The following is a 16,377-nucleotide window of genomic DNA, read 5'->3' as shown; positions in this document are numbered from 1 at the left end:
GAAGAAGAAGAAGAAGAAGAAGAAGAAGAAGAAGAAGAAGAAGAAGAGGAAGAAGAAGAGGAAGATCAGGTTGGGTATGATGTCTTTGTGGTCTTCCACAGGAACATCATCATCCTAGGCTTCAACATACAATCTGTTGCCCAAGGACAAGCTATGATGTCTTCCTAAGTTTTCCCCAGTTTAAATGATCAATATGCTTTCTGTGTATGTCCCCAAGCCTAATGAACAGAAACCTAAGCCTTCTGAAGTGAAGTAGATTCTTATTCTGGCAACTTTTTCTTGGGAAGTTTCAGGTACAAAGAAAAGGAGGATTAGAAAACAGATGACTGAGCATTGTTTAAAATAAAGTTCTGTCAAAGTCATGGCTGTCAGGATATTGCCTGGAGTTATGAGTTTCAATGCAGCATTAAAATTCTTAATGGACTTGGAAACTCATTTGAAGATTTCCTATTTATTAATATTCCCACTGATTCTATTTTTCCACTCCAAATTCAATAAAGATGCTATTTTTATCAGCATACTTATTACTCATTCAACAGTATGGAGGCATCTTGTATAGATACACAGAGATGCTGTGAAGTTACTTTGAAAATTGCTATTTATATTCTTTGGAGTTAATTGAGCCTGCCACTATACATCTAATTTATGGAAATCACAAAGACAGCAAGTTGCGAAACAAAAGTGTATTTGGTGCATAATATTGGGTTTTATGCTCTCTAATGCAATGGAAGATAGGCTATCAAAATGATCTTTCTCTCTAACTGTAATGGCTGATTCTTATTTATGACTGCGTATTATATATAACTGGATCTATGTAAGCTGATAATACAGTCAGATGCAGCTATTTTCTCTAGTAAAACCAGGAGATAAAGTTACTTAAGTCAATATTTTGGTCATTTAAGCACTGATAACCACCCCGTGTATGTATTAATGATGATCCATTTCACAACATATCATTATCCAGATCAATTTGTCTATTCCCTCTTTATATAGATCTAACTGGCTCAGCTTCTATTCACAGATGTAAAGTGCCATCAGTGTACATTACCTCTTAGTACTTATTGCCTCAAATATTGATTTTTAATCTTTTTTTGTCAAACAAAATGTGTGCTTTCATTTTGTGCTACAAGAATACACACACACAAACACACACACACACACATACACACACACTCACATGTACACACTGGGTGGGAACCATGACACTGTATAAAATTTTCTCTAAAATGAAGGGACTCTTGGCTTGAACATTATAACTTGTAATTTATGTTTGTTTCAAGAAATAGAAGCTGACAGTGGCTTCACCAAGTGAGGAGAGGTGGGGAGATACACATTGGAGAGATGCCAGGTTATTACCTTGAATACAAAAGAAAATGAAATAAGAACTCTGAAAGCAAAGGAACTAGGGGATTTCCCAGGACATTCAAACATTGAGTCTTTACTGTGTACCCAGCACTGTCTGTACAACTTCAAGGTGTTTTATCATTCATCCCTCAAAACAGTTTCATGAGATGAGTACCATCATCTCTACTGAAAAGAAAAAGGAACCTAGGAAAAGAAATGAAGTAATAGCTGGGTCTTAGTTCCCATCCTGTTGCTGTGAAAAGACACCACGATCAAGGCAACTCTTTATAAAATAAAACATTACATTGGGAGCTTGCGTATAGTTTTAGAGGGTCAATCTAAACCAGGAAACAAGACAGGATGGATTCTTTAGAATCTCAGAGCCCACCTCCTGTGACACACCTCCACCAATAAGGCTATACCACCTAATTCTTCCCAAATAGTTTCACTTCCTGGTAAACATTCAAATATATGAGCCTATGATGTCATTCTCATTCAAACTACCCTAAGTCCCAAAGTTACAGAACTAGTTTCTTAGGACTAATACTCCAAGCTATTTCCTGTGTGCCTATACAGTCCATGGCCAAAAAGTGACAGCCCTACTAACAGCCATTCTTCTTATCTCAGTGTTTATGAAGGGATGTTCTTCTTCATGAGGTAGAAAGGACCATATGATACAACCCATGGGTCAATCCTTATAAGTTGAGCAGCCCAACTAAATGAGGTAATTTTCTGCACAGCGAGGTAATTTTTGGATCAATGATGAACCACATATACCACGGTCTGATACAGCTTATTTATCATGTTTGTGGTGATCTTAGTATAAGCAAACCCATCACACATCAGTTACCTAAAAGAACAGTGCAGACATATATAAGGTACATACATACACTTAATAATGAACAACTATGCAACTGCCTTACTATTTACCATATTATATTTTATCATTATTTTTAGAATGTATTTCTTCTATTCACAAAAAGAAAGTTTGAGATTGGAGAGATGTTTGCATTGGTAAAGTACTTGCCATGAATCCAGGAGAACCTGAGTTCAAGTCTCAGAACCCACATAAAAAAGCTAGGCATAAGTGGTGTATGCTTTGAACCCTAACATGAGAATGCAGAGACAGATAGACCCTGGGGTTTGTTGCCCAGCTTATTTACTAGGTAGGTTCCAGGCCAAGGAGAGACCCTGACTTGAAAAAAAATCAAAAACAAAAACAAGGTAGCTATTATTTCGGGTAGGTTTCTAATACCAGCATTATTTCCCTCGTTGAGTAGGTTTTAAGTCCAATTAGAGAGCTGTTGGTTACTGCCAAGGTATGCATACCATTACTGCAACTTTAGGTATAATTATTGTGTCATACTAGTTATTGTTGTTGTTCACAGGCATCGTAGACAAGTAGGACTTTTAGCTGTCTTCCTCCTTTGAAAGCCTGCGTAGCACCTTCTTGTACCATGAAAGCTAGTCTTCTTGAAGGAGGCATTCAGATCAATTCCAGTTTTGGACCCTGTTTTAAAAATACATGGTGTTTTCAGCAATAGGGAATTAACTTCCATCTCTAGTAGCCAACCAAGGGCAATAGCAATAGCCTGTAATATTTCAGGAGTCTCTTGGACAATCCTAACCAACAATAAAAGAGGGTTTCTCATGCCTCATACTGAAGATTTAGTCAGATAGTTGGTCTTTAGGTCTTGGAGGGAATGTTGTCAGCCCTGATAGTATATTTTTATTTAAACTGTGTGTGTGTGTGTGTGTGTGTGTGTGTGTGTGCATATTTGTACGCTGACTTACGTATATGATATGTATTTTAAGGTAGAGAGTTAATAACATGATTCGTTATGACTGTTTCAGGCATCCTTACTTCTATTTTACCCCCCCTTCTATATTTATCCTCTCCCCCGCTCCTAATTACAGTCTAAATATTTGTCCTGATTCCCACTTCCCACGGGTAAATATAATCCTTACCCTCCATCAAGGAAATTTCTCCTTGCAATAGATGAAGACCATTATAGAAAACCACAACCAATAAAAATGCAGAGCTGTGGAGCCCAGCCTCAAGGGATACATCTACAAGAGAACTGCTCCAAAAGTGCAGAGCAGGACAGAGGTCCTAAGGGCCAGAAGAACAGAGAGTTTGCTGTGATGTTGTGTTTCTTCCTAGTGTGGTAGTTTGAATGATAATGGCTGTCATATGCTCATATATTTGAATTCTTGGTTCCTAGTTGGTGGAACTGTTCAGGACAGATTAAGATATATTGCCGTAGGCTGGAGAGCACTGACTGTTCTTCCAGTGGTCCTGAGTTCGATTCCCAGCAACCACATGGTGGCTCACAACCATCTATTAAGGGATCCAATGCTCCCTTCTGGTGTGTCTGAAGACAGCTACAGTGTACTCATATACATAAAATAAATAAATGAATCTTTAAAAAAAGATATATGGCTTTGTTGGAGGAAGTATGTCACTAGGGGTACAGTTTGGGTTTTCTTTTAAAACTACTTTACTTCAATGATTAGCTGGCACTACTCAAAGTCTCTTCAAGATAATATGTCTGTCAAATTCTTCTCTACCTGCCAGTGATGTATTCTTTCTCTCCAATTACTTAATGAGGTTGTCACGAAGCCCAGCTGAGCATTCCTGGCAATATTCACATGGTCAACCACATTTCTAAGATATGCAAAAACAGATGTTCACTTCGATATGTTAACAACAGTATGTCCTCTGCCCTTTTTCTCTGTCAAGGTTTCCCTGGGTATCAGATGGTGGAGTGGCCATAAGATGGCACTTTACAGACCTACCTAAACAGTTCAGCTAGGGTGCGCTTCATGTGAATCTGGTGTAGAGTTACTTCTGGCCATGGTGAAGCCAGTGTTAGCCATCCTGGTATAGCAACCACTCTTAGAAACACTCACTGGGCCAATTTGTCTGGCCCAAGGACAAGAAGCAGCTGTCATGTCAAAAATATCCACAGGATGTATGGTACCCAGCATGAAGTATGTGGGAACTGTGGAAGAAACATAATTTGAAATATATGGAACCAGAAGCTAGTTTGTGGAAAATTCTTGCAATCATCAGAAATGTAAAATTGTAAGTAGAAGATTTGGTTCTTATTAATGTTTAATAAGAACAGAAGTTCACTCTTATTGAGGAAGTACACTCAATAATGCAGCATATACAATTATAAATGTGCCATTTATTTTTTTCTTTTTGATGGGAAGCATATGAAATAAATTTATCAGAATTCCTGGATCTACTGGGGAAAACCCAGAGCAGTACCACAAGCTGACTGCAGCAGCCATAACAGCTCAATTACAAATGAAACTTGCCAGCGGTTTGCCCGTGTCTGACAGCCAACCTGACAGTAAATGAGATTACCAAGAACAAATTATGAAATTCAAAGGGACTTTACTGAACTATTTCTACTTTTTTGAGTCCAACAAAATGAATTATCTTTCTATTCTCATATGGAAGATGATATTATTAAAACCATTGTCTTATGAAGAGAATTTTCTGGAGTTTGTAGAGCTTAGATTGTTTATCGGCTTTTAAAAGTAAAACACACACACACACACATCCACACACACACACTTTATTCAAAATTACCATTCATGGGCAGATGAGTTGACTCAGTGAATAAAAGTATTTTCTGTGCAAGCCTGATAATGTGAGTGCGACCCCTGAGGCTCATGGTAGACTCTGACTCCCTAAACCAGTCCTCTGACCTCCACACATGTGCCATGGCACATACACATGCCCTCACACACATACACCAAAGATGCCTACACACTATAAAAATAGAATAAACTACATTTTCAGCAAGCAAATTACTCTTTCACCAGTGAGGAGATTTTACACTCTGTGTCTTAAAATGGGGCCCTGAAAATTGCTTGCTAAGAGGTTTGTTGAACCCCAAGTGATCGTGGCAAAGGAACTTGAGGAGAATCAATGTCCGTGTTCTGGGCAACTGAAATGACAGTCACTCTCCCCCAACCAGCCCTCCTCTCCTGGCTCTTCATTGGTGTCACAGACCAGCAGAGAGGAGACAGAAGGGAGGGTTGGAAGACAGTTGTAGACCCTACTGCCAAGGTCCAAATACTAGCTCAATTTGTAGCTACATATGAATATGGCTACTGCACTTTCTTAAGAAGGTGTTATAGGAGCTGGAGAGAGGGCTCAGTAGTTAAGAACACTTCCTAATCTCCCATCCCTCTGTCTGAATGACTCACAAATGCCTGAAACTCCAGCTCCAGGGAATCAATTCCCTCTTCTGGCCTTTATGGATACGGTGTACTCATGTAAATACATACAACACACATGCAAGTGCACACACATACACATATACGCACACAAACATGTACACACACATGCATACACAGGCATCCATACATATACACACAAATTAAAACTAAATAAATGGGTAAATTTCTAAAAATCCATTGTAATAAAGGACTCATCTGTGAAAGTATATTTAATATCAACACTTTGCCTATGTTGACAAACTCTCCCCAGAAGCTAGCTTCTGTTAGATATAGTTGTTCTGACCACCAGGTCCACCTCTGTTCAGTGCTGAGATCTGCTCCTATTTCCACACTGTGAAAGACAAGGTCTGCTTCATAGAATTCACTCAATAGCTTTTCTAGACATGAGTAGAAATGAAAGAAGTGAAACTCCAACCCCTGTGACTCCTGTCCTGTCCTCATTCCAGTTCACTGAGGCCTCAACAACTGATTTTGCTTCCACTTCACATCCATGGAAACGCAGATGATGGCATCATAGACAAAAAGGACATCAATTAACATGAGTGATATAATTGATGGCTGGCTTGCTTGTTTTAAATAAACAGGAAAGCAGAAGCTATTGGGGGAACTTTAAGACTTTGCAATATCTATTATTCCATACCCATTGCAAAAATTAGTCATTTGATTTAGGAGCATAAAAGCATATTTTACATGGATTGCTTTCTTGAAATTAGTGTGTTACGTTAAATTAAAAGACATTTTTATTCAGGAAATTCTGATGATTTTTTTCTATCACAGAACTTGTGAGCTGTTTTTCATTCTTGTTACCAACAGAGCTATGAGCTGCTGAAAGTCACAGAACCCAACATCATTTCATTTCTTTCTTCTTCTTCTTTTTTTTTTCTGCCAACTAATACGGAGGCGAAGCTTTGTGAACAGTAGAGTATAACCATACTGTAACAAAACAAAGAGCTATTGTATTGTCTGAAGTTGGTTCCACTACAGTTAAGGGTAGAGACAAAAAGCACTCGTTTCCAGAGAAAGAATTCAGAGGAAGAAAAGACAAGCCCTCCCTCATCCCTCCAGGCTCCCAGAGGCTTGAACACAATGTCTGCCATGCAGAATATAATGGCCTTCTAAGTATCTAGCAATTTATGGTTTTTGTCATTTTTAAAAGAATCATATCACCTCCGCAGAATTTAGAAATCTTTCCTAATTCTTCAAACCCTCAATAATAAATATTTTCATCACAGTTACAAAGCAACATCAACCCAAAGCCTGAAGTAGAGGCTGAACGCAGGGGGCCATCCCAGCATGCTTGCTCCAGAAGTTTCTTTAGGCCCACAGAGTGGGCTAAAAATTTCTCCAGTGTACTGCCAATTAAAATCTGAAAGATTTCACATTAAGGCCTGAAGTTCTGGGTTTTCTTTAGAAACAGAACATCTAACCATTCCTTCCACATACCAACAATCAATATGTGTTGTGTGGTAGCTGGCTAGCTGCCCCACCCCAACCCTGACTGAACAGAGCACACATTCTGAACTGTTCCAGTCTCACCACCTCTTCATCACCGCCCAAGAGTGAGGCACAGGTTTAACTGACACTCTTCCATATTCTGGAACTCCTGGGCCTCTTACAAAAAGAACAATCCTATGTGGGGCTGGAGAGATGGTTTAGCAACTAAAAGTTGCTCTTGCAGAGGACCCAAATTTAGTATTGAGTACTCAGCACCTCAGTATTCAGTACTTAACACCCACAGCTGTCTAGAACTCCAGTTCCAGGAGATCTGACACCTTCTCCTGGCCTCTGGGTATCTGTATGTATATGGTACACATACATACACTCAAGCAAACAGATTTATATATAAATACATCTTATTATACCTTTGTGAATGTGCATATGTTTCTATGCATACAATTGTGTATGTGTGCATACAATAGCACACATGTGGGAGATAAATAACAACCTGGAATCAAGTCTCATCTTCTATCTTATTTGAATCAGGGAGGGTCTCTTGTCACTGCTAAATAGACCAGGCCAGTGACCAGTGAGCAGCTAAGATTTTGTCTCCATCTCCCATCTCACCTTAAGAGTACTGGGATTACAGACAGATGCTACCGCATCCAGCTGTGTAGGGGCTCTGAGGATCCGAATTCAGTCTCCTGAGCTTACATGGCAAGTGCTTCTTCCACTGAGCCCTTCCACTGAGCCTTGGACTTCTTCAAGTAGCAGGCCTTGAACTCTGAGATCTTTCATGCTCTTAAAAAGGATTAAGCACAAAAACCCCCTCAATAGTTTCCTACAACTGATAGCACTTGCTGTATTAAAACTTAAAATTGAGAAAATGTTAAAATACAAATAGACTTTATGTAATCAGCAATAGCATTTTTTAGAGAAAATACAATCTTCTCAAACAAACAAGCAACAACAAAAAGATCACGGGAAGACTTCTTATATTTTTTTAAAGATTTCTTCAACGCCTGGTTTAATCAAATCAGTTGTGTTCTCAAATCTGCTTCCGTATCTTGTGACATATTAGCTTGATTAAAGCATGCATGTAAAAATGACATCATACAACCACGTGAATAATGAGGATGCAGAAGTGCTCGAGTGGCCTCTTCAGATGCCTGGGCTATTCTTTGACACTACACCAAAATTCAGCAAATGACCAAGCCTAATGATGACCAACACTGTGAAAACCAAAAGCATAGCAAGGAACTCATCACACGCCATTGCATTAAAGCCAGTGATCTGTCCCCTACTCTGGATATGTCTTTTGCCCACGCAAGTCTGTCTATCACCATGTATTAGTCACTTGGAAAAATATCAGTTCGCTGAGTTACAGATCGCCCAAATGTTGACACATTTCATTGTATAATATTTTTAAATAATCACATTCGTTTTCACTGTGATCTCATCAGGAAAAACAATTCTAAGTAGTGGCATGCTGTCGAGCTCACAGCAGTAGATGCAAGGTTTCCTAAATTTTAATAATGCTTGCAAGCCTCAACTCCATCTTTGCCAACACATTATGACAGTTGTTTTCCTGGAAGTGGGAGGCTAACTTCATTCCCTTTTGAAAAAAGATCTCCCCAATGCCCACGTTGGAATAACCACACTTGACTGTTAATCACCCTTTCAGGTAAATATGTTCCTCAGAGGGAAAATGGAAATAAATAAATAAATCCTCCAGCAATTACACACAGTTTCTCTACCACCAGCTCACAGAAGAGCTTTCTGGACACTAGACTTAGGACTATGACTCACAGAATACACTAAAAACACATGTACGTATCATTTTCAATGGAAATAGTAAATTTGTTTAATGTAGGAAGAATGTAGCAGTGCAAACCACAGGGCCTACTAGAATGAATTAGAGCTACTGCCTTTTGTTTGTGATGAGAAGGTGTGAGTTTTACACACACTAGAGAAAATACCAAGACTGTGGAACAGTAATTTGCCTTCATGTTGTGATAAGTGCAAGCCCAAGCCCAAGCTCTGAATCCTGACTCTCTGGCTTCATGTTTTGAGACATGTCTTTCTTCCACATGCTGCCATCATGATGGGTCTCTGCAGGTATATCTCTTTCTTACGCTTGCTCTTGGGCTCTTTTCTTTCTGTTTGTTTTGTCCTATTCTGGTGCGTTCGTTTTTTCTTTATCTTGTTATATTTTCTTCCATTATTATCCCTTAGAAACCTGCTTTTTTTTTTCCTAGTGAGAGACAGAAAGGATCCAGATGGGAGGGGAGATGGGGGAAGAACTAGGAGACATAGAGGGAGGGAAAACCATAAGTATATATTATGTGAGAAAAATCTACTTTCAATAAAAGGGAGGAAAAGACAACACTGGGTACTTAACTCTCTCCAGGATCCTTGAAGGGTAATTCTTATTAACCCCACGTCACTTCAACTCTAAGTACTTGTATGCTGTTGCCCAGGAAATGGAAGAGGCATTTGAGTTTAAACTCAGAGCTGACTTCCAAGTCCCTTAACTTTGGCCATTCTGAAAACTCTCGAGTTTGCAACTGGGATTTGAAGTAGTTATGCATTAAAAATCATGGGACTTGCTTCCCGTGATTGGTGGTAGGCATGTGCAGAGAGATTATAGATGACAATAAATGGTGCTGATGTTAGTGATGACTATCTGTTTCCATATCTTCCATGATAAAAATGATGATGATGACTGCCTTCTATTAATTCAACAATATTTATGCATGAGATACAGTTCCATTTGTGAGGTAGTGCAATGAGAAAAAAACAAGGATCCCAGTGTACCAGTCCCTTGTGTAAACTGTAGTTCTTTTGCTAATTAGCATACAAAATGGGGATTTCATTAGCCGTCTTCACACACATAGACCATCATACTGTGTTCTTATTCCTATGCCCCCATTACCCTTCCCTGATTTCCCTTCTACAAATTCCCCACAAGAGTCCACCCCTCTGCTTTCGTGCCATACATATGTGAATTTTATGTGAAAGTGAATAAATCTATATTGGACTCAAGGTCATCTTGACCTTTTGTTGACATGTTTTATATATAGTCCACTCCAACACCACTATGAAGAGCGTATTATAACTAGTTTATAACATGAGGTTATTTTCCCCAACTCATATTGTTTTCTGTAACAGGAGTAAGAATTCTATCCCAAGGCTGTCTGCCTCCAAAACGCTAGTTATCACAATGCAAAACCTTTCTGCACCCTGAGCTCATGCAATGCCCCCTCCCCAACAGACCATGCCTGAGTGCTACTGGACTCTGCAGGCATGAAGCAAATCTGACTCCATGATTTCTAATTTAGAAGGCTCATTTCCTTGGATGGTAAGACAGAAAGCATAGGTGAAGGGTAACTCATCGGAGTAAGGAGAGTAATTGAGAAAGGAAAAAGGAGAGAGGGCCTTGGGTATAGAAGCTTCTCCCTGGAGTGCTAGCTAGACTATTTTTTTTTGTCATTTTTTTTTATTGGATGATTTATTTACATTTCCTATGTTGTCCCCTTACCCCATCCCCCACCACCCCCTCGGAACCCCCAATCCCCTCGCCCCTCCTCCTTCTTCTCTGTGGATGTAACCTCTATCTACACCCCCCCACTCCCACCTCCCCACCCTCAAAATTCCCACCCCCTGGGGCATCCAGCCTTCATGAGGTCAAGGTTCTCTTCTTCCACCTATGCCCAGCAGGGCCCTCCACTTTTACATATTCAGCTGAAGCCCTGGATCCCCCCCTAAGTGCTCCCAGGCTGGTGATTTAGACCCTGGGAGCTGTGGTTGGTTGGTATTGTTGCTCTCCTCATGGTGCCACAAACCCTTTCAGCTCCTTCAGTCTTCACTCTAACTCCTCTATTGAGAACCCCATGATCAGTTCAATGGCTAGTTGTGAGCATCTGCCTCTGAATATGTCTGACTCTTGAAGGCCTCTGAGGAGATATCCATATCAGGCTCTTATCAGCATGCACTTCCTGTCTTCCACATCAGCATCTACCTTTGGTGATTGCACATGGGATAGATACTCAGGTGGGGTGGTCTTGAGACGGCCCCTCCTTCAGTTTCTGTCCCTCACTTTGTCTCCATATTTGCTCCCTTGAGTATTTTGTTGCTCCTTCTAAGAAGGACCGAATCACCCTCACTTGGTCTTCCTTCTTTATGGGCTTCATGTGGCCTGTGAGTTGCATCTTGGGCATTTCAAGGTTCTAGGCTAATATCCAATAATCAGTGAGTGAATACCATGTGTCTTCTTTTGTGATTGGCTTACCTCACTCAGGATGATAATTTCTAGTTCCATCCATTTACCTAGGAACCTCTCGAATTCATTGTTTTTAATAGCTGAGTAATACTCCATTGTGTAAATATACCACATTTTTTGAATCCATTCCTCAGTTGAAGGACATCTGGGTTCTTTCCAGCTCCTGGCTATTATAAATAAGGCTGCTATGAACATAGTTGAGCATATGTCCTTGTTATATGTTTGAGCATCTTCTGGGTATATGCCTAGGAGTGGTATAGCTGGATCCTCGGGTAATGCTATGTCCAATTTTCTGAGGAACCGCCAGACTGATTTCCAAAGTGGTTGCACCATCTTGCAGTCCCACCAACAATGGAGGAGTGTTCCTCTTTCTCCACACCCTCGCCAGCATCTATTATCACCTGAGTTTTTAATCTTAGCCATTCTGACTGGTGTGAGATGGAATCTCAGGGTTGTTTTGATTTGCATTTCCCTGACGACTAAGGATGCTGAACATTTCTTTAGATGCTTCTCGGCCATTCGAGTTTCTTCCATTGAAAATTCTTTGTTAAGCTCTATACCCCATTTTTTAATAGGGTGATTTGGTTGTCTGGAGTCTAATTTCTTGAGTTCTTTGTATATATTGGATATTAGCCCTCTATCAGATGAAGGATTGGTAAAGATCTTTTCCCAATTTGTTGGTTGTCGTTTTGTCCTATTGACAGTGTCCTTTGCCTTACAGAAACTTTGCAATTTTATGAAGTCCCATTTGTCAATTCTCGATCTTAGAGCATATGCCATTGGAGTTCTGTTCAGGAACTTTTCCCCTGTGCCCAAGTATTCGAGGCTTTTCCCCACCTTCTCTTCTATTAGTTTCAGTGTATCTGGTTTTATGTGGAGGTCCTTTATCCACATAGACTTGAGCTTTGTACAAGGGGATAAGAATGGATCAATTTTCATTCTTCTACATGTTGTCTTCCAGTTGAACCAGCACCATTTGTTGAAAATGCTGTCCTTTTTCCACTGGACAGTTTTAGCTCCTTTGTCAAAGATCAAGTGACCATAGGAGTGTGGGTTCATTTCTGGGTCTTCAATTCTATTCCATTGATCTTCCTGCCTGTCTCTGTACCAATACCAGGTAGTTTTTATCACTATTGCTCTGTAGTACAGCTTGAGGTCAGGCCGGGCGGTGGTGGCGCACGCCTTTAATCCCAGCACTCGGGAGGCAGAGGCAGGCGGATTTCTGAGTTCGAGGCCAGCCTGGTCTACAGAGTGAGTTCCAGGACAGCCCGGGCTATACAGAGAAACCCTGTCTCGAAAAAAACAAAAAAAAAAAAAATAGCTAGACTATTAAAACAGCAAGTTCCCTTGAAATATTGTGTTAGTTCTTCAGTTTCCTAAGTATCACGTGCTGCACTGATATAAAATGTAAACTAGCCTGATACAGGCAATAGAAAAGGAAGCCTTGGGTTACAACACTGGCTGCTTAACAGGGAAAAGCAAGACAGAAAGCTCCAACAGCCCCAGGCTCCATTAAGTCTTGTCTGACCTTCTCAACACTGAGTAGGGCTTGTTTCCTCAGCCCTTCTATACATGAGGACTCTGTAAATGACAGAGAATAGGTCTAGAGAATTCTAGAAACAAGAAAGCCTGTTCCTATAAAGCAGAGATCAACAACTATGACCCATGGGCTAAATACACCCAGCCTCCAACCTACTCTTGTAAATAAAGTTTTATTGGAGTAGAGCCACACCCACTCTTGTTTATATGAGTGACTGATATCATGCTGCAAAGGTCTAAGGATGCCAATAAAGACCATGTGGTCTGCACAGCCAAATATGTTCTCTACACCTTTGCAGAAAGGTTTTGTTGACCATCATGGAAGTCTTGCTTTTGGTGTGAGCTCATATTCTTATCGTTAGTGAGGGTGAATGGATTTACATTCAGAAAGAATGGAGGAGGGGTAGGTGAGAGGAAGAGAGGAAAGAAAGGAGGAACAGAGGGAGGGAGGGAAGGAGAGAGGAAGGGAGGGAGGGAGGAAAGGAGGGAGGAAAGGAGGGAGGAAAGGAGGGAGGGAAGGAGGGAGGAAAGGAAGGAGGGAGGAAAGGAGAGAGGGAAAAGAAGAACCATCATACATCTATGCCATCATTAAGTTCTGTGGAAATGGGCTAGAAGCAGTCAGTCAGTAATGAACTTGCCTTGCAAGTACCAGAGCCTGAGCTCAATTTCCAGGACACAGGTTTTAAATGCCAGAAATATTCGTAACTCCAGAGCTGAAGAAGTGGAGACAGGTGAGTCCCTGGGGCTAGCTGGCCAGAGAGCTTTAGCCTGCATGGCAAGTTCCAGGCCAGTGAGAGACTGTCTCAAAAAACAAACCAAAAAAATAAAACAAACAGATTAAAATAGTGGAACAGCACCAAAGGAATAGCATCAAGGTTGTCCACTGACCTTCACATACACAGCTATATACATACATGTGTATACACACATGCACAAACACACACAGAACAAAGAAATAACATCAAGGTTGTCCACTAACCTTTACACACACACACACACACACACACACACACACACACACAAAACCAGTGGACATTATCCCTTAGGCTTACCTGAAGGGTCATGATTGGCTGATTTAAAGAGAACATGCTCACAGAGGGATAAATCTGTAGCAACTACAGCACAGTTAGCTTTCCTGTGCTTGGCAGCTGGAGCATGCTTGCAGTTTTAGAGCTGATATAAGAAACAGTAGCACTATTTCAACAATCACACAAGGTGGGGACACTCTAATTAGGCCAACGGTGAGAAGTTATGCTGGGTCTGAAGAACTACAGAAATACGACAGACCTCAGGCTAGATGCCAAGGAGAAGCTCCTCATACATGTGACATTGCTTCCTCAACTTACATCTATCAGGGTCCTCAGTGGACAGATTTCAAAAAGCCAAATATCACTAGCATCGCATTTATAAATTCAAGTTTGTAAACACGGACTTATGGAAAACTTAAGCAGTAACATTTTTGAACAATAGTTTTGAAAGACACGTTTTAAAGTGGGAGGAGGGGCTTACATGCAGCCTACCCAGCTTCAGTGTGCAACTTATTCTTCTGTGTACCTTGGTTGCCGGATGCCTTAAGCTGACCCCAGACGCGTGAGGACAAATTGCTAGAGGGCATTTGCTTTCTAAGTAAAATCGTTGTCTGTTTCACCATCTCTACCCTTAGCCATAAAATTCACTCATGCAGATGGTGGGAAAGCAATAAATATTTATTGGAAGGACAGACTGAAAAATGACTGTGATATGATATAGTTGGGCTTTCGCTGGATAATACAGTCTGAATTCAATAAGCATCACACTTGCTCACCATGTGTCCTGCACCAGCTGGGCCCTGGGCACACAGTGTAAATAAGACCCATCTTCGAGGACTCTAATAGCTAGTAGACATGCCAGGAGCTGACCTGAGTCTAACAATCATCTGCCTGTTTTTTCTTTACAACTTTCAGAACAAGATAGCAGCAAGAAGGGAGCAGAGGAGCTGAGGAGATGCCTAACGGGTATAAGTGTTTGCTGTACAAGTGTGAAGATCTGAGTTCAAATCCCCAGAACAGTGTAAAAGCTAGATGGATAGAACACTTTGCCTGAGAGCCCCCATTCCTATGGGGAAACAGGAGGTAAAGATGGGAGAAGCCCCTAGGCCAGCTAGCCAGCTGTATGCAGTGGTGAGCTACAAAAGAGAAAACCATGTAGATGGAAAGAAAGAGAAAAGATCTAAGTCAAAGGGCCAGAGACACATGCTTTTTATTCAGAAAAAAAAAATAATAAAAAATAAAAATAAAAATTCCTCTGCTCAGAAATGGAAAGAATGCCTTTTTATATAGCACATTCTTCTGTATTATTCTTGTACATTATCTTCATTTAATCCTCCTAACAGCCATCTGAAGCATCACTAGTATTTTCATCTTATAAATAAGACTGAAATACAAATCATTAATGAATCAGGGGCCAGAATTCAAAGCACAACTTTTCTGTTCTGTTTCTCATTGGGCAGTATAGCTTTCCCATAGCCGTGTGTGCTATGTCTGCACACCACACCCTCACCCCAGGGCTTTGGGATGCAGAGGCATGAGCCAGATAACGGCAGCAGTTAGGAGAGTTGTATGTCTCATCCTGAACTAATTTGGATAAGGCACTTGGAAGCACTAATTCGATCACACGCTGTTAAGCTGTGGCTCTCTGGTGAGTCTGCTTTCCTCCCTTGCCCTGGAAATGAAGAGAAGAGAAAATGAAGGCAAAGAAGGATTCTGATCTTGCGTTTGTCCCAGAGAAATGACCAGCAAGTGCTTATTACTAGCAGTAAATTATAGTAATAAGTTAACATTTTTTAAGAGTTATTTTATTGTTTGTGTGTGTGTGTGTGTGTGTGTGTGTGTGTGTGTGTGTGTGTGTCCATGGGAGTGCAGGTGTCCACTGAGGCCAGAAGAGGGAGTCAGATACCTTGTAGCCATATTACAGGTAGTTGTGAGCAGCTTGATGTGGGTGCTGGGAAATGAACTCAGGTCCTTTAGAAGAGTAAGAAACACTGTTAACTGCTGAACCATCTCTACAGCCCTCCCAAATTAACATTTTTGTTGGCTTTTTTCTCTCTTGATGAGAACTCTACTTTTGCCCTGGCCCACCTTTCTAACCATCAAGAAAAGAGATTAGAATTTGTCCACAAAGAAATACCAGGACATATGTAACATAATGAATTCTAAGCTGCAATTACCCAATGAGCTATTTTGTCTGCCTCTAACACACGAAAAGTTAATCCTGGAGCTTCTAGCTTACTGAGGTCTCTCACAGAATGGTCTCACACTCATGTACAAGTTGCTCCCTGCACAGAAGTGACACCTGGAACTGGGTGACACTAACATAAGAAACTTTTCATGGCTCTGTCTACTCGTGAAAACTGTTCTGTGGTTAGCTATTAAGTATCTCATAGCATAAACACTAGATAGCAATTTTCTGATAAAAAAAAAAATCATGAGAGTTGCTTTCTCCAATATTCACACAGGAGCTATCTGGGCTAGTAGCAT

Source organism: Grammomys surdaster, unplaced genomic scaffold, assembly GCF_004785775.1.
Source record: "Grammomys surdaster isolate TR1022 unplaced genomic scaffold, NIH_TR_1.0 126546, whole genome shotgun sequence".
In the NCBI taxonomy this organism is placed as follows: domain Eukaryota; kingdom Metazoa; phylum Chordata; class Mammalia; order Rodentia; family Muridae; genus Grammomys; species Grammomys surdaster.
Note: the sequence above shows the minus strand (reverse complement) of the source record.